Consider the following 12,011-nt stretch of genomic DNA (forward strand, 5'->3'; position numbering starts at 1 on the left):
AGAATTAATGGTGCCACTGTCCACATTCTCCCCATGCTTTTGAGGCAGAGAAGTGGTTGGAATGCTAAACATAATTGATTTAATTTTCCTGCTCATAAAAAGTGCGAGTGCATTGCACAGATTTTGGGAGGGTTTGATCTCCCGGGTTACTTGCGTGAAGCAAGCGAGTTTGTTTAATATCTTAAAAGTTTTCTTTTGTTTATTTGCTGCTAAATTAACGTGGTTAGAATGAAATAAAACATTTAGTGGTGAGGAACAATCTTTTAAACTTCAACAAGCCCTAACGAGAAGATAGTCTTTCTAAAGTGCCGTAGCTCTTACGCCACTGCCTTTCAAGTTGGCGTAGCCTGAGGTTTACCGCTTTGAATTCATTAAACCGCAGATCGTATTTAACAGTAGGCTTCATCCTTGAGCTCACTCTGGGACATGTACATCACAGCTTGCTACAGACAGTTGTAAAAACTGGCAGAAGTCTGTTCAACAGAGGGGCTGGGGACTGGTCAGGTTTCACGAAGGGTACTAGCCATATCCTGGAGATTCACCCTGCTCTAGTTGCGGAAGGTACTCGGGCACGCATTACTTAATACAGTACCGGTCCTTAGAAATGCTTCAAATTTAATGAGGTGGTGATCTGCCCATATGCAAGGGTAGACTGACAACTTCTTGATAGGTATGTTGTGTGACCACACCAAATCCCAAATATACCCCTTAGCATGGGTAGGTAATTGGACCTGTGGGGTGAAAGATAAAGAAGACATGAGGTCAAAGAAGTATTTGTCCTTGGAATTTGCCTGAGAGCTGTCATGTAAGAAATTGAAATCCCCAATTACCAGCAACTCAAAGAAGGAGTCAGAAGTAAGGAGTCAATAAAGTTGGTAATGCATTGCATTGGCCTACATACGACCATGTACACTAGACAGCAAGAGGGAAATTAAATGTTTAAGGAACTTAAGGAAAAGTGGTCGAGGAGTTAAGGGCACGTGGGCGATAATGGCAACCCCCACACTACTTCTGAGAGCCTCAATTGGTGTTTAAAATATTATATTGAGAGGGTAATGCCTCCAAGATATCAGGCATGGATGACTCCTACAGCTAGGGCTCTGTAAGACAGAATAAGTGTAGTGCGTTTTCGTCCCTCAAGTTCTAAATTTCAGTGCTATGCTTATTCAAGGACCTGGTATTGATATTAACCATGTGTAGGGATGATAGGAAGTGTTAGGGGACAAAGAGAGGCGGAGAGTTGAACAAAGTGGAACCAGGTGGGGTGGGAAACGGAGAATACTCCGTCGAAGGAGGGTTTCTAAGTACGCCTGCTGTCTACAAGGTCTAAGCAACCTTTCGCTCCAGGGGCAGACTGACCTGCTGCACATTTATAGGACTTCTAATGAGCAACCATAAAGAACTAGACTGCTAATTTTCAAAATGGTGGACAAAAGCTAGCTAAGTCGAGCAAGCTAAAGTAGAGAAAACAAAATTATAAAGCACACAGTTAAATAAAATAGCCAGGTGCAAAAATAGCAATGATTTAGTGCCTCAGAGCACCAAACAAACTTCCCTCAGAGTTATTGGATTGATAAACGGATTAGCCGCATAGCTGTGGACCCACTTCACAGCTCATTCATTGTTGTGTGGATTTAATGACCTCCACACACCTGCTCTGCATCTTTTCACATGCTGAACTATTCACTGCGCATCCTAAGACAAACCGTGAAAATACCTCAGCCATGGTCTACATACCATCCTCAAAATTCTGCAGTTACGCAATTACTCTATTCGTGCCTGCATTGTGCACTCGTTTCCTTGCTCTACCTAGCTTTTTCCATATGCACTACTCACCTTCTACACCATGTTCTTCCTATTCTTTACCCCATGGTCTTCCTGTGTTCTGATTCAAACTACCATGGTCTCCACACTGCGCCTGCTCTGCTGTGCTTTTGCTAACTGCCCACCCTCACCCACACTCTCCCCCAGCCGCAAATAAACTCTACTCACTATCCACCATGCGCTCTTCGCTGTAAATCAGACCTACTTGAATATCATTCCCATGATCTGCCTGCCCACCCTGGTCTGCACACTGTACATATTTTGCTGTGCTCTTGATGTCTGCCCGCTCTCACCAGGCTCTGCTCAACCTCAGTCACGCCACCTCCAAAGTCAAATACACTCTAACTCAACATCAAACACATCAACCACGCTCGCCCAAACATTAACCATACTTTCCACAACCACAGACATGCTCTAGACATTCTCTTCCACGTTTTGCAAATAAATGACTGGTATGACAAGTATTAGTAAGGTAAGTAAATATGGCCATAAAGTGATACTTTAACAACAGTTTAAGCTTGTCTCTATTCAGTTTTTTGTGAAATGTAACCTTTTCTACATTGCTTCTCTTCTATTGTAGCACATGCGAAACAAAAGGTGTGCTCTTGCCTCCATTTGTAATATTTTCTTAAGAATTTGGGGGATCTTTGCCCAGCTATTTTCCCTGCAGAATATGGGGGACATGATGGTCGTGAATGTATTTCTAGCTGAGGCATTATAGGAGAAAGTATAGTTTGCCCTTTACTCCTCCTTGGCCTCACTGTTGGGGTGTTTGCTTTAGTCTATGGCCTTTTTTTCAGAGCCATGAAGTTGCACAGGCAGATTGCATCATAGAAGGAATTGCAGACATTTCCTAATGACAGTCGGCGTCCATAGCTAGCCTTGACTCTCTGGGATAGCTCTTACAACCACCAATGTTAATGATATCCCCCGCGATAGTGGACACACTGAACTAATTAAACACTGACTGAGCCCTTTCCAGCCGCATCTTTGAACAATAATTATAGCATAATAGTTTGACGTTTTCTTTGGAACTGGCAACAACACTGTGGGAACTCATAAGTAATTCTGGGCCCAACAACGTAATTGCTTTCCTCACATAGGCAAGCCAGGGAATCCTCTCCAAGTGCTTAACACTACTTAAGAAAAAAATACCATACACGCCTCAGGTTTGCACTAAGTAGTAATGCATAGCATCAAAGGACCTAAACCAATAGTATCTTCCAAGTAACTTAAACCCGCCTCGGCGTTGCATATAAAAGTGGCTGTGCTCTGAGGTACTGATATTCTATGGATAAAACCATTTTCCGCACGTTGGAGAATTTCTGAATTACTATCATTTTATAGACCCTCCCCATCCATATGCATTTGCTCTTATACATTTTTATTGTTTGTCCCATCGGTTTATGACATAACCTGTGCCCAAACCAGAAAACAGCCTCGGTTGCTTTGCTAAATTGCTGTCATCTTGAAGTTAAAAGGAAGGGGCAGTTTAGTGATGAATTACAACGAATTCCTAAATAATTAAAGGTCTAATCTTTTCTAACTGGACACCCCCCATTCAATAAGACTTGGTCTTGGTATTAAGAGGATCACAGGCCATAATAAATGATTCAGAAAAGTTCACCTTTAAATCCAAATCCTCTATAAAAGACAAAAATAAATCAAGAAGACCATTTGCAGTTTTTGCAATAAGGACTATATCATCTGCATATAACAAAATTGGAGTGCAGAGTTTCCGCATCTGAGGCATGTCCTTTCCCATAAGAGATAAATGAATGTCCAACTCACTGATATATAGTTAAAACAAAAAGGGGGCCAGGATGCATTTCTGGCATAGACCATGAATAGATCTAATTTGGGAAGTGCTCTCACCCTGCAGACCATAATGTACCTTGGCAGTAGCACCCCAATGCTGACATCTTATCAGCGTGCCTAATTTCTTTTCCACACCCCCTCCCCCATTCCCCATTAGGATCCATAGTTTATAATGATTTACCACGTCAAAGGCACAAGAGAGTTCCATGAATGTTGGTGTAAAGCATCTCCCTCTTGGCCTTGATGTGTTCCCTTATTAAAAGGTAGAGATTAAAACATTGCTCTACTGTGCAATCCCTGGCTGAGCTCGTCATGAGCGCCGAAGTGGTTAACATCAATTCAAACTGCAAAAAAGCCTACAATTCTGCAGTATCCTGCAGTACAACCTGTCCTGCATTCAGTGTTTATTTTGTGTGAATTTCAGTGATGTTTTTTTTCAGTGTTTTCCAAATCTTTTGAAATCAGTGCTTCTCGGTGCTTATTCAGCTGCCTAACCTAAAAATAGGGAAACACTGTTTTTCCAATCTTTACAAAACATGTTTTTCCAGTGATTGTTATAAAGCACATATTTGATTTAAAGAAAAATGAATAAAGGATATGTAGTGTATTCCTGTTGGCAGTGTGTCGAACCAACTTCTGTTAGACTGTTTTAAGCATAGAACGTCTGTGTATTGCATTCTGATTCACTCTCACGTCTCATTACCCTTTCTCACAAATTACTAATCGCACAAGCAGGTTTCCAGCCTGGTCTCCTCCCTCATGAAGCAGTGCTACATATTCCCTGTAGTGCCATAATCCCAGACTTGCCAATAATGTACTGTATTTGGCCTTACCCTGTAATAATTGGGTATTCATTATATTTGATTTTTGAGAGCTGTCTTGTTGTTCTTAAGTCTCGTTTCTTGTTTTAATGTCTTTTTACATCTATGGGAGGTTTTGCTGCTAATTACCCTCATGACTATTTGATAGGCTTCCAGTTCTGTCAGTATTATGGGGTTTTTCCAGCATTTTCTCTAGAGTAACCTACCATGCCTGCCTTATCTCTCCCCTGAATGCTATGTCAAGTCTAATAATCTCCAGGATAGAAAGCATTTAATCTAATGCATCGTTAGCAATGAAGGATTATTTATGACAAAGCCTTATCTAATATTCTAAGGCCATTGTCAGACAACAATGTTCTGCTGTTAGGAACATGTAGAGTCATCTCTATAAATAATGAGCACCAGGGTACAATCACAGGTGGTGGCGCTCTGCAAATCCACATAACATAACACATGTCGGTCTGGAGCACACCATATTTCTATCCACCTCTGTTAATAGCCCAGCTTTAAAAACACTATCTGACATGCCATTTTGTGTCCCCATAAAGGAAGGGTATAACCTGTCTAGCTCTGTGTTTAAAACACAGTTATAATCTTCCCCGCTTAATATCTGGGTATTCTGAAATTGTGCAGAACACATCTCCAGAAACAGAGTTTGGAAAATATAAGGTGTCTAAACACAAATCATCGTCAAAAAGAGTCTCCGTCTATCCTGCTTGGTGTTATAAAAATAAATTTAGCTTACAAGTCATCTTGGTTTACTTGGGTTTATATTACTATATATTACCCAGACAGGGCCCCTCTTGCAAATGAGTAGTAAGGGATATAAAATAACTTACTCTGTCATTTCGTTTTCAGTTTTGCTCTATCTGCTTCATATTAGTGTGCTTCTTGCAGGAAGGCAATGCGTGCACCACATCTGCAAAGACATGTGTATACCGTTTGTCACTTATCTCCCTTACATTCCACCCTAAACATTTGCCATTTGTTTAATAATAGCTCATGAATTAGTTGCACCTCAATGCTACGCATTACGTTCCCAGAAACTTTCAGTGTCACTTCCATATTCAATATCAACTTAGGTTTTTTCAGATTTTAACATGCAAGTTTCAAGCCCACCACCATAGATTTTCAAAGTGACCCAAAACCAGCAACTGACTGCCATGACATTTCTCACAACATAAAACCCTCCAGGCCAGTCATAAATGAAGGCTTGCCAACATTTAGGTTCCTTCCCACCTGGGATGGCTCAAAAGTAAGGTGGAAAGGATGTGGCCTTCGTTTGCCATCCTGCTTCAATAGTAATCAATCTACTCGTAGTGATTTGGACCTTTCAGTATGTGTTCAACGTCTGAATTCATATGTAGTTTAGGGAAACGGGAGTCCATCTTTAGCATATTTTAGTTTCATATTTGTTAGCTATTTCATCTCAAGTCTTGGGAGTAATCCTAGGTTAATGTCCTGTGAAGTTTCAGAATCCATTTTGGACCTTAATATGACAGAACCTGGGTCTTGATCTCTTACTGAATTAATGCTTTGTGCACTAACTACTGCTATGGCTATCACTCTTAATGTGAGTTTTTGATTGAGTGGTGCCCTTCATATATGCCATGCGAGGCATGTGTTTTTTGTTCTCCTGCTTGTCTTCTGCTATTGTTCTATTTCTCCTTCTATGTTATTCATTCCTGCCCATTGCTTGGTCCAGCTCCAAACCGATGTTGCCTTTGTGAAGAAATTCTCTTTCCACCTCTGTCACTTTTAGTTTAGCTGAAAACAGCAACTTGTGTACATAGTTGTGGTTTCACCTTCAGGAAAGAGTTTCATTTGTGCTGCATATCCATGATGAAGCCAGGGACATTTAATACTTTACTGTACTTGACTATCAAGGAGCCTTTCTCTCTTGCGGAGATCTCAGAGTAGGAGGCCCCTGTCACTGTAATTTAGTAGGTGGGCCACCACTGGTCTAGGAAAAGTCCCCGGTCTTGGAGGGCAAAATAGAAAAAAAAAGTGTGATGACCTGCTAGAGAAACTGTTTTCAAGAAGTCCCATCATAGGAATATTATTTCTCTTTGAGCAGCCCTCCACGTCTTTGGCCTTATACTTGAAAAATCTCACTCTTTATGGTAATTCAGCTGTTTGAGTTGGGAGGTCTGCAACAGTCTGCATAACTTTAGACAGTATATGACCTTTCAGTCACCCCGAAAGCTAGCTGTGTTTGATCAGCTCTCTGTAGTCCTAGGCCAATGACTACAGTGTCAGTTTACCCTAAAAGAGCCTCATGGTTTTCCCAGTTGGTAGTTGGGATGATGTTCAGTTTGTCCGAGGGCAGATCACTCAAGATGCCTCGAACTTCCACCATAGATTATCTTTCTTGTAAGATATTTCCAATCTGATGGTCAGTGTCAGTGAGTTTTTTTTTTTTTTACTGTTTTGGCCTGCCCGTTACTAGTGTTCACTAATGCACCCTAAGGAGGGGATCGCATTGGTGCTTTTGTCCTGTGTAAGTTAACCTAATACAGCTAGGTATTAGATCAGTGCGCTTGTGGTGCACCTCTGGGCTTAGAGTCTGTTACAGAACTGAGCCTGCGTCAGGCAGCACAACTGTTTAGTATGGAGGAAGGAGAAGCCTCTGCTGCCTTATGGCTTAAGAAATTCTGTTTTGATCACTTATTACTTTGGGCTATTTTATATGTTGGGTTCATGCCTCATTTGTTAGGCTAGAGTGCTTTTGGTGGTATCTCTGAACAGCCAGGCCTTGTTAAGAAACCTCCAAGTGTGCCTTGGGTACACTTCGTCAAATACCCAGATCACTCAGGGTGGTAAATGCCACTCCAGATGGAGGCTTGTGGCTACTGTAAACGTGAAAGGTGGGAAAGGCACATGGGTCAAACAGCAAAACAGGTGGATGAATAGAGAATGTGTGTTTTTCAGTGACCACTCACTACTGGATGGATCTTGGGTAGCCCTAATCCAGTGTCTAGTTAAGGAGAAAGGGGGCTTTTTGGTATTGTAGGCCAATGTCTGATCTATGGCTTACACACAGACACAGACAAGGAAGGCTGAAGGGCAGTCCTGGAGAGCTTCAAAAGTCCTAGCTTTGAAGAACATGGCATCACTCTGCCCCACATTCAGGAAGCGCTGCATGTCTGTGCCTATGCACCTCTTTGAATTTTTGAAGCATGGCTTTAGTTTATATTCACAGTCCTTGGCAGGTTAGCTCACTGCTGATAGGTTCAGGCACATTTTTACAGTTTAAAAATCAAATCAATAAAGGTTCCTTCATTAGTAAGGATACTGGATAGAGCAGGCTAACTTTGCTCCAAGCAAACGTTGGTGTCTATATGACCCCACAAAAAAACAGGTGTCCCCGGGTGGCAGCAGCATTGGGAGATATTCTCTATCAGAGAGGCCCTGGAGAAGAAGTGGGGCATGGTTTGCCCTTCCTGTTTCTATGTGCCGCACCAGCCTTCTGTCTTGCACACACTATTTGCACAGAGATAGCTGAGGACAACCCTTGCAATGGTTGCACAAGAAATTATTGCATACAGCACTGCACTTAACATTGTGTGTTTGCCATCACTGAAGGTTCGCAAACATTTCTATTTGTTTAAAATGGTAAATGCAAAGCGGTCTGTGTTACCAGGTGTCGCTGGACCTTATTTACACAGGTTGCTAGTACATGCAGTACCTCAGAACTATAGAATTACAGTCAACAGCCATAAATAAAGTAAACGCATCAAGCTACTATTCCCTCTTGATAAATTGGGGTGGTGAATTCCACCTTGAGACTTTGGGGCGGTAACAAGTTTAGGGTCTCCCCAGTTCCATTGCTCTTGAAGGATGTCCTTGGGTGCACTATATTTGTTCGGGTTGGGGCTCAGCGGAGCCCTCAAGGAAAAATATGTGCGTACTTCAGAGACAAAAGACAACTTAGTGCTGCAAGCTGAGAACTTTTATATTTAGTCTCTTTCCCAATGTCCAGTCTGTGGTCATTCAATCTGTATGTGGTGAATGTTTGTGCTTTACTTATGAGACCATAGTAAGATAGTATTTCATAAAATGTAGTTTTCCCAAACTGTGTGTCCCAGTAGACTGCTTCATCCCGCTTTAGGGTCTGTTTTCGGTGCCCAAGCGTTGATCCTGCTGATATGTGGTTTACCATAATGCACTAATAACCAGTGGCGCTACTTCTTGGTAGAATCACTGTGACATTAGAATCTGGTGACTCTTACTTGTGATTCTTGATTTGGTCCCAGGAAGCCTGGTAGAGCTTGTAATTTGTTTCACTCTCTGTAATGCCTGAATTTACAAATTTGTTTCTGATCTTTGTGTGGCAGAAGAGTTCTTCACAACACTACACTGTACTCCTCATTTGGTACAAACTTTGCTCACACCGAGTGGGATTGGTGAAGTGGCACTGTGCGTACAGTCCAGAGTGTACTACACAGTCAGCTGCTCATTGTTCGCCATCAACAGTGTTGTGCGATGTCAGCGGGGCTCTTCTCGCTGCCATTTTTGTACTTATTTGAACAATAACTAGCACTTAATTTGAGTTTGTCACCTTAGATGGGATTTCAAATAGTTGTATAAAATTAATCTCATAAGTACACAAATTCACCAGTTAAGATGTTTGAAAAAACTACATAACACTCAACACCGGTTTTCTACTTCCTGTTCTGGCAACATGAGACAGCCAGGACATATTTATGTTGCACTATTGTGTTTGTGTGTGTTCCCCCTTCATATGCCATAGCTAACTAACCTGCTGCCGTTAGGCCCAAAAAGTATTTGGAGGCTCTGATTGTGTGCCCAGATGGTGATTTGCTTTGAAATACATAATACTAAAAAAGATCTGATCTGAGACAATTGTATTTGTCTAAAGATATCCATGTTCTAAATTATTCTTTTTCAATATGCTGCCATCTACTTCCTTATGTATGTCACTAAGGGTTCACGATGGTATTTGTGGTCATACTAACGTATTGATTGGTGTGTTGTTGGGATAAGAGAAGCGTAATGGTAGGTCGGAAGCGTCTGACTTAGAAAGACATGATCATCTTTTTAAGAAAGTCTGTGACCTTAAACCAAGACTTAAAAGTCCGAATGCTGAAGTGAATACCATATTTAATATATGGTTGTACTAGGTGTCGGAAGTGTCGCCCTTGCCTTTGTTAGTACTTGTTGTTAAAGTATGGCACTACAGTTTGCATAAAAGAAAAACAACAACAAACTGCCAGGAGCAAATAGGACAGTCAGTCTGGGACCACCCCCCAAACATGAGCAGGTGGACAGGCAGTTTCTTTTCTGTATTTTTGTTTTGGTCGTATTCAGAGTGCAGCCATAGTGATAATCACACCGTACTGCACCATGAATGTGTACATTTGAAATACGGTGACTTGTTATATATGCGAGTGTTTAACCAATGTGGGTCTGCAATTTCGATACTTCATCTTCTTTATTTGTTTTAGTCAGTAGTCTTTGCAACCTTACTACGGCTAAAAACCTGTTTCAGGTCAATACTAAATGTATTTCTTTTTAGTATAAAATATCTGTAGATCTAGCATTTCCCCTTGCTCAGTGACATACTGTATCCATATTTGTGCGTGTATCGTGAATGGAATATGTAGTAAAATGCAGTATACCTTACTGCCATGTTTGCAGTCTAAGGGCCATATGTATGAAGCATTTTTTCCAGCGCAAACGGGCTGGATTGCAGGATCGAGCCGTTTGCGACCAAGTGCTTTTTGGAATGTACAGAGCCCAAATTTCGATTCGATAACTTGTTACTGAATCGCAATTTAGGTTTTTAGATTCGGCTTTTGGAAGGGGCGTATTTAGGTAGTCCTTTCCAAATACCAGATCGCATTGGCATGTACAAATGTTTTGTGACCAAAATGCGGTTGCAAAACATTTGCACTTTGCCACCACTTAAAGTTGGTGGTAATGCATTCGCAAATTGTTTGAAGACACTTTGTTTGAAGAAGACCCCAGCTAAATTATTGATTGTGCAAAAGTATCATTTGCAAGGAGTAAAAGGATTGGAGATAGCCTAAATAGATATGGACTATTCATACTTCTTGTGCTAAGTCTGGGGTAGCTTACTTCGAAAGGAATGCGGAGTTCGTACATATAGCAATCATCCTTTTTTGTAAGAAAAATTGGGCTACAACATTTGAATAAGGATACATCTTTCTGTATATATATGTGTTTTGTATATGTCTATGTAAATAGCAATATGTAAATATATATGTTGTTATGTTTGTTTATAGTAGGCGGCCTTACAATTTATATAAGCCCCTATTTAATTCTATATTCTTTTTCAATTAAAGTGAAAAACCAGAAGGAAAATAAGAGTTGGTGTTCTCTCTTTGGAGGTGGGAAATTTTATTTATAAATCCAAAAATAGATGCTTCTCCTGGCAATTTATTTTGTCGTTAGGTCAGATAACTCAACTATCTCACCTATTTATTTAAAATTTATTATTAGTGACCTAGGCATCATTTCTCTTTATATATTACGTTATTTACCCAGATGCCTGTGGCTTACCGGGTTCACCCTGAATTTGAATGTGTTGTTAAAGTATGGCACTACAGTTTGCATAAAAGAAAAACAACAACAAACTGCCAGGAGCAAATAGGACAGTCAGTCTGGGACCACCCCCCAAACATGAGCAGGTGGACAGGCAGTTTCTTTTCTGTATTTTTGTTTTGGTCGTATTCAGAGTGCAGCCATAGTGATACTCACACCGTACTGCACCATGAATGTGTACATTTGAAATACGGTGACTTGTTATATATGCGAGTGTTTAACCAATGTGGGTCTGCAATTTCGATACTTCATCTTCTTTATTTGTTTTAGTCAGTAGTCTTTGCAACCTTACTACGGCTAAAAACCTGTTTCAGGTAAATACTAAATGTATTTCTTTTTAGTATAAAATATCTGTAGATCTAGCATTTCCCCTTGCTCAGTGACATACTGTATCCATATTTGTGCGTGTATCGTGAATGGAATATGTAGTAAAATGCAGTATACCTTACTGCCATGTTTGCTGTCTAAGGGCCATATGTATGAAGCATTTTTTCCAGCGCAAACGGGCTGGATTGCAGGATCGAGCCGTTTGCGACCAAGTGCTTTTTGGAATGTACAGAGCCCAAATTTCGATTCGATAACTTGTTACTGAATCGCAATTTCGGTTTTTAGATTCGGCTTTTGGAAGGGGCGTATTTAGGCCGTCCTTTCCAAATACCAGATCGCATTGGCATGTACAAATGTTTTGTGACCAAAATGCGGTTGCAAAACATTTGCACTTTGCCACCACTTAAAGTTGGTGGTAATGCATTCGCAAATTGGGAGGGGTGCCCATGGGACCCCTAGCCCTTTGTGAATGTTGGGAAAACATTTTTTAAGAGCAGGCAATGGTACCATGGACCACTGCCTGCTCTTCAAAAATAAAAACAAGGCGTTTTCTTTTTTATTGTTGAAATGCAATTGGTTTTCTTTTAATGAAAACTGGTTGCATTTCAACAAAAAAAGGCCTTTATTCCAAGG

General features: G+C 40.8%; 1 protein-coding gene across 1 annotated transcript in view; it reads left to right on the forward strand.

The window, feature by feature from the left end:
• Nucleotides 1-12,011, forward strand: part of THADA (THADA armadillo repeat containing) — a 1,377,633-nt gene that overhangs the window by 48,475 nt on the left and 1,317,147 nt on the right. The window lies entirely within an intron of this gene.

This window comes from Lissotriton helveticus, chromosome 6 (genome assembly GCF_964261635.1).
Source record: "Lissotriton helveticus chromosome 6, aLisHel1.1, whole genome shotgun sequence".
NCBI lineage: Eukaryota > Metazoa > Chordata > Amphibia > Caudata > Salamandridae > Lissotriton > Lissotriton helveticus.